Raw genomic sequence first — 15,536 nt, 5'->3', positions numbered from 1 at the left:
ATTTTTGAGACGGGGACAACAACTCTCTTAGTTGTTCAGGCTGGCTTTGAGCACGCTGTGTAGCCCTGGCTGGCCTGGAACTGTTCCTCCTGTCTTTGTCTCCTGGGTAGCTGAGATTATGAGCATGCACCACCACTCTGAGCAATGCCCAGTCCATTCTTCTTATGCTGTTCCTTCCTGCTGTGTTCTGGCGCGTCCCACGTTACTGGGGTACCACTTTACTGTAAACACTTCAAGGCAGAAGAGATGGCAGCTTATGCAATCGGCTCACTTAGCACTCAACAAAGAAGGTTCTGACATCGTTCCTGGTACGAGAATAGACAGGCAGCCTTGGCATCTGCCCCTTTTGATGTTATTATCATCAACACCTATTAACTGTTGAAATTAATGGGACTCACTCTGATGCTCTATACACTCATCCATCATACGCTGATCATGTCTATCCACCCATCTCCCATCTTCACCCCCCCACACACTCAGAGGCATTCTTCCCATTCCCTAGAAATCCCTCTTAATTTGCTTCTGTTCTCTCCCCTCTACATTCCTCATCCCCAGTGACCGTGAGTCTCTACCATTTTTCTAGGCTGACACACTGGTTTCCATACTTGAGCGAGAACATGTGGTCTATGTCCTCCTGTGTCTGGTTTCTTTCACTCGGCAGACAGCCTCCAGCTCTATCCATGCTGCAAAGGACAGAATTTCATCCTTTTAATGGCTGAGCACTACTCAAGACTGTACTTTCTGCATCCATTCACCCAGTGAGAGGCATTTGGTTGCTAGTGAATTTTGGCTGTTCTGAATGATGCTTATCTGTTTGGTAGAAAGATCCCATTTACACACAGGAGCAGACTTGCTGGATTGGATGGTAATTCTAGTTCTAGTTTATTAATTATTTATTTATACTTTTTTTGAGGAACTGTCACAGTATTTTCCATAATGCTTGTACTAACTCACAGTGTCATTACTTGTATTTGGGATCCATTTCTCTATATCCTTTCCAGTATCTGCCATTCTCATCCCCACCCTGACCCCTGTCCTCTTCCCCCTCCTCTTCCTCCTCCTTCTTTAGGATGATAGCCATTTAAATTGGGATGGGATAATACCTCATTTGACTTTTTCATTTTTCCAATGATGGGTGAAATGGAGTGTGGTTTCATTTATTTTGTTGGCTGTTGGTATTTTGAAAAATGTTTGTGGTTTTTTTTTTTTCTGGTGTTGTGTATCTAACCCAAAACCTTGAACCTTTTCAGATAAGCATCCTATGTGATCAGCAGTCCATGCTCTGTGATCTGTAGTCTATGCTCTGTTTTGTGCCCCTTCTGCTGAGACCTTCCTACCAAAGGGACTGGAACTAGTCTCACTTTGTGGCTCAGGCAGGTCTGGAACGCACTGTATAGTTCCAAATGGCCTTGAACTTGGATCCTCTTGCCTTTGCCTTCTCAGTGGTGGGATTACAGGCACAAGACACCACGTTTAGCTTCTGTTTTGTTCTTTAGCCTATTTCAAAGCTGGATTCTTTGCTTCTGGGGTCCAGCTTTTCCAGTTTCTTATACTTGCTGCATGCCAGTTCCTTGTCAGATCTACCATTGGTAATATTTTCTCATGCTTGGTAGGTTGTCTCTTAATCCTGTTGACTGTTCCCAGGCTGTGCCAAAACTTCTATTTTGTCTAACTCTGCTTTGGTTGTCTTAACTTTAAGGGCCCAAAGTGGCTTTTTTTTGTGTGTGTTTACTTGGAACAATTTCATAGTTTGAAGTTCAGAATTTAGGGCTTTGATCCATGTTGACCTGATCTTTTGAGCATGATAGGAGAAAGGAATCTAGTCTCTTAGCCAGCATCATTTGTTGGAAAGATTTGTCTTTCTTTCATAGCATACAGTATGTTTTGGCTTGTTCCTCCTTTTTTTCCATTTTTTTTGGTGTGTGTGTGTGTGTGTGTGTGTGTGTGTGTGTGTGTGTGTGTGATTTGGATTGAATTCAGGGCCTTGCACATGAAGCACTCTGCCCCTGAGCCACACTCCAAGTTTTTAGTCACACTCTAGGGAACTGCTCTATGTCCCACACAACTCTGCTTCCCTTCTTTTGGGGTGGCATGGGGGTAGGTAGGGGGGAGTGGGAGAAGAAGGAAAGGAGGAGGAACTGTGGTTGGTATGTAAAATGAAAGAAAAAAACTTAAATAAAACAAACAGACAAACAAACAAACAAAACAATAGACAGCCACCTTAAGCTGGAGCTGTAGTTGTTTGGTAACAGAGCATATACTTAACATGTGCAAAGTCCTGGGGTAATCTCAATAACTCTCACTCCCTATCCTCTCCCTCTGAATAGAAAACTATGGCTTCCAGGTCTGTAAAATGAAAAAGTTAGTTAAAGCCTTGTACACACCGAGCAAAGATCTGTGGGTGGCAGGGGAGGCAGTTGTTTCTATAAGAGCTTCACACTAATAGACTCTCAGGGTTCAGAGCAGCATCAGAAAACACAGCGAGGCAGTACCAGATGCACAGCCTGAGGAGCTTTTCAGAGCCCTGCTCAGGTGCAACCGGGATCTTGGCTTATGCCACAGAAGAGAATTTTAGGACAAATTGGTATAAAGCACAGTTATTTGGAATTTATTAAGGAAAATCTGGGAGGGATAGAAGAGGGGGGGGAGCAATTGTACATGTCCAGTGGCCTTCTCAAGAGAAAGAGAGTCACCTTCGTCTCTGCTCTTGAAGAACCCGTATCCTAACACACCAGGTCAGCAAGTGTGTTGAGATGAAGAGTGATGTCACAGGCATGTCCCTGTGGTCAGCCATCTCTGTAACGCAAGGCAGTGAGAATAACTCAGTGTTAGCACCGGCACTTCAAACTTGGACTCTTATTTCTGCCTGCGAGAACTTAGAGAAGTTTCTCTCCACTTATGTGAATCGATTTGATCATTTGGAAAATAGATGTCATAATGGCATGACCTCCTAGGTTGTGAGGGATAAGTGACAAAATGCCTGATATTAAAACACCTTCCCTCCTCCAGTCTAAACACATATTATGTGGGGTGTTCCTTACTTTCCAATCCAGTCTGTATTGGTGAAATCATTAGACTCCAAGGATCTAGAGATTGGACCAGTTCACTCATTCATCACTCCCTCCCTCCCTCCCTCCCTCCCTCATTCACCACTCACTCACTCAGTCACTCATTCATCACTCATTCACTCATTCATCACCCACTCCCTCCTTTGCTCACTCATTCATCACTCATTCATCACTCACTCACTCACTTGCTCACTCACTCAGTCAGTCACTCCCTCACTCATCCATCACTCACTCACTCATTCATCACTCACTCACTCATCCATCACTCATTCATTCATTCATCACCCACTCCCTCCTTCCCTCACTCATTCATCACTCATTCATCACTCACTCACTCACTCACTCACTCACTCAACCAGGACTCACTAGAGTCCTTCTGTGGGCTAGGATTTGTTCCATACATTGGAGACACTGCACCATGAAGATGTGCTAGTGTATTAGTTACTTTTCTGTCGCTGTGATATGATACCCTGATAAAGGCGAGTTAGATGAGAAAAGGCTCTGTTTTGGCTTAGAGTTGCAGAGGGCATGCACTCCATCACGGCAGCAGAGGCAGAGCAGCAGGACTGTGGGCAGGTCTAGTAGTCGGCAAGCTGATGATCACATTTCATTTACACACGGGAAGAAAATAAAGAGAACAGGAAGTGAGGCAAGGCTGAAACACCTCAAAGCCCTCTCCCAATGATGTGCTTCTACCATCAGCTGGGGACCAAATGTTTAAACACGTGAGCCTAAGGGGGCATTTCGTAGTCAAACCACAATAACAACATAACAACAACAAAAAAATCCTCTCTCAAGAAACCTTTTAAAGGGATACACACAACTCAAACAACCAATTATAATTCTTACAATGTTAAGTATAATGAAGAAAGTAGTGACTCAAACAGTTCTTTACATGGTGGTGGGTCTCTCTCTCTCTCTCTCTCTCTCTCTCTCTCTCTCTCTCTCTCTCTCTCTCTCTCTCTCCAGGGTAGAATATAAAATCACTGGTCTCTTTTGAGTTACTCAGGGAGACGAGCCTTTGCTCCGAGGTCACCCCTCTAGTGTCTACAGGTCTCTAGATGAACTTTAATTTGTCACCATCCTTCTTACAAAGTGATGCTCAGAACTGAACCCTGACCCCACCCCTGGGGTCTGGCAGGGTCCAGGAAGAACTGTGCTGTTCTTTTGGTTGCCCACTAGACACATCTGTGATGCAATCCAGGCCTCTATTTGCTTTTTGACAACCAGAGACTGCAGTTGTAAACGGAGTTCTAGAGTTCTTCAGGGCATCAGAGCTAAAACACCACTCTGACTCTCTCTTAGGTGTCTACAGATATATCTGGGTCTCTCTTTCTCAGCGTTTCCTTGGTTAGGTAGCTGAAATTGTCTAAAAACCTTATGTACCCCACATTTCCTAGATAGCCCCCATCCTTCATGGGATTGTATGTATCACCCAGGTTGAAAGAATTAAAATCTGTTTCAGGAAGACTCTGAAATGGTAACTGAATGGAATTTCTGGTAGCTCCAAAAGCTATGTAGGCTGGCCCAGGGGATCCTGATGCAGAGTCCCTGCTGTGGGCAGACAGTATGTACGAGCTCTCTTGGTCCCCACCTTGAGAGCCACCACTCTGCAGCTTCTGCAAATGTGAGCTTGCCAGCTGGGGTGCTAATCCACCTGAAGATGGGCCAGATGTTGTTGTTATAAGTCTCCCAAATGATCTGAATCTTTTTTCTGGCTCTAATGCCTTAGAATGAATAGAATTTCCAGCCCTTGATTTTGATGATATACATTTATCCCCCTACCCTTCCATTATTCCTTCCTTCCTTTGTAGGCTGGCTGGAACCTGGGTGGGCTGGTGAAATATGAAGGCCTCTCTCTTTCCCACCAACACTTTCAAGGTCTGTCCCAGAAGGGAAAAACTTACTTTTCAAAGAATAAATCTGTAAAAGTAGCAACATTTCAGGGCAGTAAATCTTTTGCAATGTGTGCACAGGTATGCATGCCTGCACATGTCTGAACTCCATGCCCATGTGTATATCTGTGTGTCTGAGAGAGGAATTCTGTGCCTAGAGACCTTTAATTTCAATAATAAGGATTTTGGAGGGAAAGAGGTAGTTGGAGAATCCAGGGAGGCATGAAACTAGGGGAGAAACAGGGTCAAGGGAAGGGGAGCCAGGCAGAAAGTCTTCCCGTAGATTGCTTTAGCAGAAATAGGGAGAAAATGACATAATTTGAGGGGATTGTGTAGTGTCAGAAGGAGCCCCCCATTCCTGGTAAGTCCCCTTGGGTGATCTTTGGGGTAGTGGAAGGACCTCCTGGCTTCCTCCTCATCCTTCAGCTGTGTTTTCATAGACACTATGCTATATTTCTTCTCCAACCCAGAGAAGGCAGTGAGAAGAGGAAGAATGTTGGAGTGGAAATGAGTTTAACTCTATGAAAAGCTGTGAATGACACAAAACTCCTTCAGCCAAGAGCTGATGAGCTCATCGACACTCCCTCTCGCTCCCCTGTAGAAACCAGATGCATGGAAATGGTAAAAACACTGGGCTGAGATACAAATTAGGTTCCCATTTTTGTAGGTATGAGTGAGATAGGGGGAGGGTAGCATAGATCAACCAGGGGACAAAGCTAATGATGAGGAAGGGTCCTTCTTTGGACTGCAGGATTGCTGGGAGGATGACTGAAAGTCCTATGCCCTTATAATAGCCATCTCCCACCAAATTACTTAGGAAGACCCCTGGGATGGATAGGGTGATGAAAGGTAGCAGAAGGACCACAGAAGCCATGGGTTTGGCTGATGAGACAGGTCTGGGGAGATATATTGAGGTCCTATTAATATATATCATTCAAAGAATGACCCTGAATCTTTTCAACCGTAAGTGGAATGTCATTGCTGGAGTGTCAGAGGGAAGTGAGGTGGGATGGTAGGACGTGGATTCACAGGAAAGAGGAGTCAGAGGTCGACGGAGATGTTGTGATGGAGGAGAGGCAGGCTTCAGAGATGGAGGGAATCAAGAGCATGTTGCCTTAGCTCAGACAAGGTAGAGAGGCTCTGGGATTCCAGCGTGCCTAGAGATGGCAGATTCTGCCCGAGTCAGCCATGTGGGCCACTGCTGAGAGCAAAAGCATCTTATTGACCTGGAGGCAGAATGAGTAGCTGTCAGGCTCAATTGTGAAAGCCTGTACTTTCCCAGGGACAGAACTAGCTGAGAGGGTGGTTGGACAGCAAGTCTCCAAATCACAGTTTTGGGAGGAACTCTTGGGCTGGAAAAGAGATAACAAAGGAAATGCCCAGTAGACTTGTTTAGTTCCTTCATCCACAAGGGAGGGTTGTATCACATGGCTGCATCTAGATTGTGACTTTGTCTGGACTGGGCAGGAATTGGGCCTGGGGTTTGAGTGTGCTGAGCTGAAAATGCATGCAGGGAAAGTCTGGAGGAGTCTCAGGGTGCTGAGCTGAGAATGCAGGGAAAGTCTGGAGGAGTCTCAGGGTGCTGAGCTGAGAATGCATGCAGGGAAAGTCTGGAGGAGTCTCAGGGTGCTGAGCTGAGAATGCATGCAGGGAAAGTCTGGAGGAGTCTCACATCACGTGCATCATCTTTGGTTCAGTGCTCTCCCTGCTTCCCTACGACTTCTAGCCCCTTTCAATACTTGTGTGAAGGTGAAATCATATCCAAGAAATATATTTGGGGCTAGAGAAATGACTGTTGGTAAAAAAAAAAAAAAAAGGCCTTGATATGCAAATGTGAGGACCTGCGTTCAGAGCCCAGAACCATGTAAAAGCCAGGTACAGTGACACAGATCTGTAAGCCCAGTACCTGGAGGGCCTTGAGAGACTGGAAGATCCCTGGGGTTAACTGTCCAGCCTAGCCAATCAGCGATCTCCTGGTTCAGTATGAGACCAGCCTAGTCAATCAGCAATCTCCTGGTTCAGTGTGAGACCAGCCTAGCCAACCAGTGATCTCCTGGTTCAGTGTGAGACCAGCCTAGCCAACCAGTGATCTCTTGGTTCAGTGTGAGACCAGCCTAGCCAATCAGCGATCTTCTGGTTCAGTGTGAGACCAGCCTAGCCAATCAGTGATCTCTTGGTTCAGTGTGAGACCAGCCTAGCCAATCAGTGATCTCTTGGTTCAGTGTGAGACCAGCCTAGCCAATCAGTGATCTCTTGGTTTAGTGTGAGACCAGCCAGTCAGTGATCTGGTTCAGTGTGAGACCCTGTCTAAAAAGATAAGGTGAAGAGCAATCAAAGAAGACACATGACATCAATCTGTGGCCTCCATACATGACATCATCAACTTGTGGCCTCCATACACAATCTTACGTACACACCCTGGAGGGAGAAAATAAAAGGAGAGAGAGAAAAAAAATGCATTTGGAAGAGGCTTGTTTTCATCACAATTTTTATTCTGAAACATTTCCCAGAGAAAATACACTATTATGTGATAGGTCTTTTGGGTTGTGTTTTATTTCATCTTCTCATAGTGCTAATGAGTGGAAACATGTTTAACATCTAGTGTTCTCTCTGGTCACGGCACAGTAAGCCACATACTGCCCTAGGATAGTGTGATTATGGTAGATGTGAGGGAGATAAATGCACCAAGACAGAAAAAACACACAGGGAGCCACATCTGAAAATGGACCCAGATGGCTTGAGTTGATTTTAAACAAAACTATGCATGACATAATAACACTTTGTTGATGGATGGCTTGAGTGTTAGGGAATTCCATAAGATTAAAATGAAGATTAAATATTCCTGCTGGCTAGTATTTTCAATGCATCTGCACTTAGATATGTCAAAATATACAATTCCTTATTATCATATTGTGAATACTTTCAGTATCCAGGAGTATGGTTCAGTATGATGCTGTGAGATTTGTAGCCTAGGAACCATGGTTTAACCTGAAATGTCTCCACAGGCTCTTGTTTGGACAGCTTGTCCCTCAGCTGTGGACACAGTCCTTGAAGGCTGTAGCATCTTTAGGAGGAGGGTCTTACCTGGTGGAAGTAGGTCATCAGGAGCAGGCCCTTGATGTTTATGCCTAGCCCTTGGTTCTGACTTTCTTTTTCCATTTCCTGGTCTACCACAAGGTAACTAGTCTTTGCCACCTGCTGCTGCCACTGTGAGCTAAGCTTCCCTGGTGTGCCTTCCTCAGCATGATGGGCTGAGGCCATCTGAAGCCATGAAACAAAACAAATCTTCTTCCTTTAGGTTGTTACATCAGATATTTTGATCTCAGTGATGTGAAAATAACCAAGCAATAGATTTAGGGACAGGAGTTGGGGATGGGGCTTAGGGGCAGGAGTGGGGGTGCTTAGGGGCAGGGGTGGGGGTGCTTAGGGGCAGGAGTGGGGGTGCTTAGGGGCAGGAGTGGGGGTGCTTAGGGGTGGGGGTGGGCTTAGGGGCAGGGGTGGGGGCAGTCACCTCATAAGTCTATTCAAGCCGCCTGAATTGGTTTTCTCAGGTTCTGGTGTGTGGTGTGGCAGTTGTGGACACCCCCACGGCCGCCATATTATCTCAGAGGGAAGGACCACATGCTTCGGGCAGCTCCGTTCTGTGAACACACGTCTCTGGTTTCTATTTTAGGCTCGTAATTTCCCCTCCCCTGCTTATTATTTATGGATTCCAGATCGCCACCCACTTGGAAAACATATGAAGCTGGCTTGTGTGTGGAGGGAACAACTTTGGGGAGGTCGGCCAACAAAGCAATGGTATGAAAATCACCCATCAGCACAGGGCTCCATTCAGGGCCACAAATCAAGTCCAGGTGCTCTCTGCCTGGGGCAGAGGTGGGTTCTCGGTGCCTGCTGCCCACGATCAAGAAGTCTCTATCCAAGGCCGAGGTCAAACTGCGTTTAAAAGGATATTGCAGAAACCATATGTGTGTGCAAAAACATACTGCCCCCTTTCCTTCCTAGGGCTGGCAAAATGTGCTGCCCCTTTTTTTTCCTTATAGTTTTTCTGAACTGGAAACAATGTAACAACCAGGGGGAGACAGCTACTGCCGCCACCCCCAGCATAAATCCAGCCAACAGGGACACTGAAGACAGGAATGAAGTATGGACTTTTCCAACAATGGTTCCTTATACAATGACAGCATTTGAGGGACCTGCTGGACATTTTAAGGAGCCAGGAAGTTCTGGAATATAAAATAGTCCTAAAAGCTTCATGGCCCAATAGAAGAATATCTTATTTTTTTTTTTTATGAAGTTATTGGTGTATGGGCATATGTGCATGTTTGTGTGAGTTCATGTATGTACAGGTGCATGTGTGCATGCATGCATGCGGAGACCAGAGGTCCGCCTCAGGTGCCATTCTTCACCTTGTCCTTTGAGACAAGGTCTCTCACTGGAACTTGGAGCTCATTTCTTAGGCTACATTGGCTCACCAGGAACCCCCAGCGATCTGCCGGTCCCTACCTCCCCAGTGCGGGGACGACAAGCCTGCGTCACCACACTGGCTTTTTAATTTTTGGGATGTGGCTTCTGGGGGATTGAACCCCCGTCCTCAGGTGTGTGGTGCAAGCGCTTCTGGCCGGGCCATCTCTTCAGCCTCACAGAGTTCACTTTCTTTGCCATGTTCTCAAGACTCCAGAGTCTGCCGCCATGTAACGTGAGCCCTGTGAGCTCCGCTTGCTCCTGACGCCTTCCTGGCGTTCGGGAGGCAATGTCTGTGTGTCTTCTTGCTGCTGTGATCGTTCAGAGCATGACTGTGCGAACGATTGTCTCCATTCAGCATCTAGAACTAAGGGACTATGTCAACCTGCCCATTGTCCTTACCTGCAGACACACAAGCTTTTCTTTGTAAAATGTTTTCTAAGCAACCCAGAAGGCAGGGGTCAGAGTTCTAGAAGCTGGAATGACCATTTAGAACTTTGTTGTTGTTTAGAATTTTTTTTTTTAGAAGATAGATTCTAGGCTGATTGCATATTTACTATGTAGCCAAAGATGACCCTTAAATTTCTAATCTTCCAGCCTCTACCTAAGACCCCCTCAGTGCCGGATTACAGGCATTCACCACCGCACCTGGTTCTGCAATGCTGGGATTGAATCCAGGGCTTCATGCATGTTAGACAAGCACCCTACCAATAAGCCACATCCTCACCCTGAGAACTTAATTTTTGATGGAGAGCAGCTAACCACAAACATAAAACACATAATGCACAGCGGTGATTTTCAAAGTCAGATGCCTTGAATGCTGGTGTCAGGCTCCTTGGGAACTTGGCTGTAACTCAGAGGCCTAGGCTCTATGGGGTTTACTAAACCAGCAGCTTTCATGGAGGGGCTCAACTGCCAGGTCTCAGCAGGTCTTCTAGGTGCTTCCGAGAGCAAGGATGATGACGGAATCCCGCATGATGGGAACCAAGGTGGTATTTGTCATAACTTTGGGGAAAATAACCTTGTGTTTCTTCTTCTGATTTTAGTGGTAGAAAAGGAGATTTGAGCCTAGAAGCTCTGTGGTCCTGCCATGGTGAGGGAAGCCCAGGAAGCTGACCAAACATGCCAGAAGTCAACCTTTCCCCTGAATCTTAATATTTAGGAGTCAGCACACCTGTCCTTTTTTTTTTTCCTGTTTAAGCCAGATTGACTTGCTTTTTCATTTGTGCATGTGCGTGTGCATGTGTGTGCATGTGTGTGTGTGAATGTGTGTGTGTGTGTGTGATTTGCAACTCAAGGAATTCTAAAATTCACAGGTCTTAAAAAACAAAATGATGATGCATTTAGACTAATACACTTTGATGACTCAGGAGGCCTTTCAGGAACCCCCGACCCCGACACACACAGATGCTTTGACATCTGTGTCTATATTGCCTGGTGACAGACTGACTCTCCTGAGGACAACTAATTCTTAGAGATAACAAAGGACTTACCAAGCAGATCCTTCAAGTGCACATCAGACTCACCAACCCAGAGCCTACACTCTGGGGCCCCTTCTGCCTGGCTCCTCCACTGCAGGAGGCCTAGTCCTCTGTCCAGAACTTTCCAGAGCTAAATTCTAGATGCTGGGAGGCCACTCCTGTTGCAGAGACCAAGTACTGCTCTAGTTTCTCCACAGCTTTCAGTCCTGACCGTCAACAAGGGGCACTATTAGACTGAACAGTAGTTTGCGTCATTTTGAGGTAGAAGGACTCTATGTCATGTTTATGCAAATTAACAGCTACCACCTGCCCAGTCTGGGCCCCGAGGCATAGACTATCAACAAATAACTTATCCACACAACTGAAACTCATAAACTTACCAAAGAGATAGATACATCAGGAGGGCCTGTTTTCATGACGATTCCTGCGAGGAAGGAGGCAGGATGAGAGTGCCTGTAGCCAGTTTCCTTTTGCCTTTGTTCGAAGTGCATTCCTGGGCACCAGAGCTGTTTATCCCAGAGCAGAAGGTGGTGACCAGGGTCCTGTGCTGTTCTTAAACCTGCTGGATTTTATCTTTCATTGTCAGGTGGTGGTGATTTTGATATGAAGAAAGGTCTAAATTAGGCACAAAATGACCATGTATATGCTCTGTTCTGTATCCCAGCAGCCCCACCTTGAGGGGACTAGCATGCTGAAAGGCATCACTTCAATTTGTACCCCAATTTTTAAAATATGAATTTGAGTTGGGGATTTAGCTCAGTGGTAGAGTGCTTGCCTAGCAAGTGCAAGGCCCTGGGTTCGGTGAATCCAAGAATCAGTAAATGGTTAGGAGTCCAGAGCAGTGTCACTTGTGCTGTGCACGATCCCCAAGGAAAGAAGCATGGAGCCCACAGCCTTCGCTTTGTTCTGGGATTGCTTTGACTCAGGAGCCACCTTTGTGGCTGGCAAGACCACCAGGCCAGACAGAACGAGGAAGTGGGGGGTTGAGTTCACTGCCTAGGTTTCTAAACACACACTTGATTATTCTGGAGAGGGCAAAGCATACTTCCTTCATTCATGGGGTCATTCGTTTGTAATACTACACCCAGGAGACTGAATGCTCAATTTTTTTTTTTTCAAGCACGGAACTACCATTTGTAGGTTGCGAGTGGTTTCTGAATGATCCTTGTGTAGAGCCTTCCGAGGCAGCCTGTGCGTCTGGTTTTGGGTAAGAGAAATCAAGGCTGCATGGCTCAGGCTGAGAGAGCATTTTGGAAAGGCAACAGAGGGATGTCACAGAACAGGCAGGAAAGCCTGAGGAACAGGACTTGGAAAGTGGCAGAAGCCAGGGTGGCTTGAGAGTAGAGGCAACCAGTGCAGACTGTGGGCATGACCACTTTGGGGTATCGCTGCCACTGCTAGACTCAGCCGCTACTCCACACAGCCACGACTGGGGATAGCCACCCGGGACGTACCCTTTTCCCCCCATTTCATTGCCTGAGTCTTAGGGTGGTGGACGTAGCTCCATGTGTTGACTGCTGGTTCAGATCACATACACTCATCTTATAGTGTGGTACCCCCACAGGGCAGTCTTGGTTCCAAACTTGTACCTTTCCAAGGATTCAGTGGGGACATTTTATCATCCCACAAGCTGCTTTCAGGTGATAGGGCGCATTAAATACTGTTGAGTTTTGTGGACATCAATCGTATTACCTTATTTCTTTCCTTGGTCAAAGCTGATGTCCTGTGGCATACAATGGTACATAAGGCTTACTGAAGGGAATCAGTGAATATACTGATAATATAACCATAGTAGCTAAGGCAGAGAAAGTAAGTCCACATTAAAAATGGACATATGTCACGGTGAGAACAGTATAGGGAGGACCCTGATACAAGCAGCCTCTATAGGTAGCTGGCTAATGCCCATAAGCTTTAGAGTCATGTCAGAGATTCTAAGCAGGGTGCTGCAGGTGGACTGGAAAAGATCTTGTTTTTAAATATAACAGCAACATTTGTAGGTTATAATGATGCTGACCGAAACAGCAATACTCTGGAAAGAGGGGGAGTTGGCAGTGTGTGAGACAGTGGTTATGAGTGCGGTGCTGGATTAGGGGGAAGGACATGGACTCTAGTGGGTAAGTGAAAGGTTCGCCAAAATAGGACCAGAATTCATGGCAGCGGGAGGAGAAAGAGAGATGGGCATAGATGTGTTTCGTTTGCTCCTGTTCCCTTCAGTGGTGAGGAATGAAGTTATCAGATGAAGATGGAGATGGAGAGGGAGAGGAGAGGGAGAGGGAGAGGGAGGGGGGGGGAGAGGAGAGGAGAGAGAGAGAGAGAGAGAGAGACATTGAAGGAGGCACCAGAGCTACTGAAGAGCACAAAAAGGGTATGTTATAGTTCCTGCCAAAACAAAGAAACAAGTGTATTAAAACAGTGGTTCTCAACCTTCTTAATGCTGCAACCCTCTAATACAGTTCCTCTTGTTGTGGTGACCACCAACCATAAAATTATTTTCATTGCAACTTCATAACTGTAGTTTTCCTATTGTTATGAATCATAATGTTAGTAAATATGCAGGATATCTGATATGTGACCCCTGTGAAAGGGTCATTACACCCCAAAGGGTTGAGAACTTTTGTATTAAGGAAGATGGCAGTTTTTGCATGGTTGTGAGTCTTTCTCTAGCTATGTATGTCTAACTGTTTGATAAAAGCAGGACGCTGGAATAATCCTGGCTTTCACAGAATCAATGTGGAAGCTGGAATGTGGAAACATGGGAACCCTGGTTGCAGACAGTGGGGTTAGCCAACAGAGGATCAGTGCAATGGACACTTGAGATAGGCTGTGACTATGGCCACTGCTCTATAGTACCACCACTGGCACCACGTTATACTGTCACCATGATACATCACAACCCTTGGATGTGGGATCCAGGACTACTCACCTAACATGGCCAGTGAAAGTGAATCTCCCCCAATTTGATCTTTACATCACTTGCTTATGATTTAAAGTATTAGAGGGGCTGGACCTGGGGCACTATTGGTCCAAATGAAGCCTTTGTGTGAACTCTACAATGCTGTCCCCCTCTGAGACATTTTACTCCCCTCTGCTGGAATGTTGTTGTAGTGAAGACTTAAATCCAGGAGGACTGTGATGGGCAGGCATAGCCTGCAGTTGAGCAGTGTAAAGCATCGCCATGGTAACCCTGCCCTGGATGACTGTGATGGGCAGGCATAGCCTGCAGCTGAGCAGTGTAAAGCATCACCATGGTAACCCTGCCCTGGATGACTGTGATGGGCAGGCATAGCCTGCAGTTGAGCAGTATAAAGCATCATTGTAGCAGCCCTGCCCTCGACTTGTTGCCAAGGTGTGGAAGGAATAACAATCATCTACATTTAGCATCTGTGGATTTGCACAAAGTTCCCTCAAATGGGAAGGGAGCTTTGAAAAATGTTTTATTTTTAATTATGTATATGTGTGATTGTCCATGTGTATGTGAGTGCAGGTGCCTCAGAGGCCAGAAGAGGGCATATGTGACCCTCTGGAGCTGGAGTTACAGGCCCTTGTGAGCTGTCTGTCATGGGTGCTGGGAATTGAACTCAGGTCCTCTGCAAGAGCACTATGCATTCTTCACCACTGAACCACCTCTCTAGACCTAGAAATGAGTTTTTGATTGTGATCCTCAACCAAACAAGAAATCCCAATATACCCCCATAGTTTAAGGAACTACCTTAGATTGATCTCTTTAAGTAAGCAAAGTTGAGATGTAACCCAACCCAACACAGTGAGAAAGATTTGGATCCGTTAGCAGACACACTGCACACCGAGATCCCGAATCCTTGGCTTTGTGATGCAAGTTAAACCTTATACTGGAAGGCTTTTCTTTTTTTCTTGGCAATTTGGCATTCTGCGGACCAGGTTTATTCAGCTTATGTCGTGAGGGGTGGGTAGGCTTCATCATTTCCAGACGAATGGCTGTGACAAGGATTGGGCATGGGATGGGAGCTGTGTTACTGGGGCTACAGAAGTAATATTGTTATTGGTACTAGTTAAGATGGAATGAATCCACATGGTAAAAGTTACTGATAAATACAGTGATTTAGGAGAGTGGGGCAATAGTGACCAGAGTTCCTTGTTCCTAAAGAAGATGTTTCCACTGCCAGTCATTCTGAGATGGGCAATAAGACAGGGTGTGGTGGAGTGTGGTGGGGCAGTTTCCCGTTCTTCTGCCCCCAAGCTGGAATGGAGCTATGACCTGGGACAGAGGAAGGCCTAGAGATTCCTAAGGTGATAGGGAGTCCCTGTCCCGCATCATCAAATGTAGCCCATGGAGAAGCCAGCAGGAAAAGGAAGGAAGGAGACTTTAGAGTAGCCATTGGTAGTTGCACATGAAAGTACCTTGGGCTCTCCGAATCTCTGGTAAGGGATCTGTCATGTGCCGTTGCCTCCTCTTACCAGTACACTGAGAACTCAGCTAGGGTGATGTGGGTGGCATTTCAGTTGAAATCATGCAGAATGTGCCTCAAGTACCAACTAAGGGTCTGGAGAGAAGGCTCATGGTCAAGAATGAATCCTGTTTTTCCAGAACTGGGAGCTCAGTTCCTAGTGCCCACGTATGCAGCTCACCACTGGATGTCACTCCACCTCTG

This window comes from Peromyscus leucopus, chromosome 15, assembly GCF_004664715.2.
Source record: "Peromyscus leucopus breed LL Stock chromosome 15, UCI_PerLeu_2.1, whole genome shotgun sequence".
NCBI classification, from domain to species: domain Eukaryota; kingdom Metazoa; phylum Chordata; class Mammalia; order Rodentia; family Cricetidae; genus Peromyscus; species Peromyscus leucopus.
The sequence above is the reverse complement of the archived record's forward strand: the minus strand, read 5'-3'. Positions refer to the sequence as shown.